The sequence below is a fragment of the Amphimedon queenslandica genome, unplaced genomic scaffold (genome assembly GCF_000090795.2).
Source record: "Amphimedon queenslandica unplaced genomic scaffold, v1.1 AMPQUscaffold_13387, whole genome shotgun sequence".
Lineage (NCBI taxonomy): Eukaryota > Metazoa > Porifera > Demospongiae > Haplosclerida > Niphatidae > Amphimedon > Amphimedon queenslandica.
In genome coordinates, this window is record NW_003546377.1 from 151669 (window position 1) to 154122 (window position 2454).

The window sequence follows — 2454 nt, forward strand, 5'->3', positions numbered from 1 at the left end:
TCATTTCAGCCAGGAGATAATCTAAGTAAATAATAAAGGTAGAAATTACATAAAATTAGTAAAGACAATAATATTTGCAAAATAGTTATAATAATTACAAGTGCTCTACAGTTAGAAATATTGACAGCCTGAGAATTAATATTGGCAGATTGACAGTGTGCTAAGCATCCACCAATAAAAAATCTACCATGTTGCTTTATGCTTAATATGTAGCATGGTTTATAAATCACTAACAGTAAAATTTGCTAATTGCAAAAATTTCAGCAAGTTGCCAAATATCCTAAAGGCCACCATACACAGGGCAGCATTGTTGCATATAACTTTGTGGTTACTTCGATCTTGTTGCCCAGCAGTGGTCAACTTGAAGCAACAAGATCAAAGTAACCACAAAGTTTCAAGCAACAATGTTGCCCCGTGTACGGTGGCCTTAACTTTCACCAATATAATACGGCTATGATAAGATTATAAATCAATAAACTTTACAAAAATCCCTAAAATATATACCGTATAGCTGGAAATTTTGGAGGGAATTAAATTTGGTGAATTCGGCGTTTTGATAGCCATTAGCCAAAATAAAACCCACCATTTTGAGCCATTATACGCATGCTCAATGGCATGTGGCCACCAATTCACCAAATTAAAACCCGCCAATCATCAAAATTTAGCAATTCGCCAAATTTTAGTCCCTCCAAAATTTCCCGCTATACAGTACTATAGACTACAAAAGTTTAAAGACATAACTATACATACTACATAAGGTACATTATGCACATAATTCAGAATGAACAAGGGTAGGAATGCCGGAGAGTTATGAGAGCTTTTATGCTAAGCATTTATACAAATACAAAATACTAATACATAAGTACACAGACAAATCAACTATACATATAACTGACAGGTAATAGTAGAATCATGCCAACTGTTTGACTTAGAGTAATACGCTCACTAATTTATAAGAACACACTCTTACATCATTAGCAAGATATTAACACACACTTAAGAGTGGCAGGTAGTTATAAACTGCATGTAGGGAATATCCCTACTTTTAACATAGCAATATTCATACTTGTGTATTCATAGTGATATCCTTACTATGAAACGCAAATAAAAAGGAAAGATACAGCTAGAATAAAAAGTGGGGGCAAATACAGTACATGTACAGTACTTGTAACATAATGTGTTAATTTTTCATACTTCAAAGAACATGTACATGTACATGTAACATAGGATATTTTCTCATGATTCTAAAAATTTGATAAAAAAGTTTTGAAGGTTATCCTTAAAATAAAAATATATATTAAACTGAAGAAACTGAATTGGAATTAGGTAAACAATGCCCTGTATAATAATCACAATTCAAGCATGAAAACACTTTGCCTCTCTGCTTTCTCTATAATAATTATTATGATCTGCAAATGCTTTCATCAATGCCATGCACGCCTTTTAAGTAGAGATAGAAAAAGAGGAAACACCATAAATAACACACAAACATGCAAGGGGAAGTTGTTTTATAAAACAGTCACAATAATCATTAATTACTACATACTACCGTAGGGCGCCCTTTTTTTCGAGGGCTATAAATTTTGCGGATTTCACGATTTTTAAAGATTCGCGAAAATTACTTTCGCGAAAATCAAATTAATACGGTACAAGATGGCAGACGGCATAAATTCGCGAAAATTAAATCCGCGAAATAAAAATCCACGAAAATTATAGCCCTCGAAAAAAAGGCGCCCTACAGTATGAGTGATTGGCTTAACATTATGCTACACTCACTATTATACATAGCACCACAAACTAAGAGATTGTCATGTAGTGTGGTTGTGAGGAGTATCCCTCTATAGTGGTATATCCCTATAATAATATTTATTCATACCCAGCATATTCATAAAGGCTACTCCTAGTAGCTACAATATTCATGAATAAAGGGAATGCACTGGGTTGTACAGCTGTGACTATGACTTGACCACACAATATACATGTACACTGACAAGGAAATTCACATCATTCCTGCTAAAATTATAGAAGAAGGCTGAGAGAAAATTGTTACACCACTATCTACGCAGTAGTGACATGTGCCTAGGCTAGTAGGGAGATACAGACATTACAGTTAACAGCCAGTTTATAGTGTGTGTGTGTGTGTGTGTGTGTGTGTGTGAGTGTGCTGATGTTTCAACCTAATCCTGGGTTATGCCTCAGGACCCAGCTACATATACATGTATATGTATTGTACAATAGCTATTGCCTAGCAGTGGATACTTAAAACTAGAGGGGAAACTGCTAATTTTAGCTCTGAGGTCAGAAGATGCCAGTATTTTCAATTTAGGTGCAAGTGCTCACTGGGCAAGGGACAGACAGTCTGGCATTGAGAATTAACCAGAAAAAGAATCTTTGTGGAGTCCCAACTCTCGATCCCACACTGTCAGAGCCTCACTTAGCTGTTGGTTTAACTGA

The 2454-nt window shown here is 35.1% G+C and overlaps 1 long non-coding RNA gene across 1 annotated transcript in view; it reads right to left on the reverse strand.

Annotated features, from left to right (window-relative positions):
• The window catches only part of LOC109582369 (uncharacterized), a 6227-nt gene continuing 3773 nt past the window's right edge, over positions 1–2454 (reverse strand). Inside the window, exon 4 of the long non-coding RNA XR_002185057.1 lies at positions 1–21. This is a non-coding gene — a long non-coding RNA (uncharacterized LOC109582369). The remainder of the gene's footprint in view (positions 22–2454) is intronic.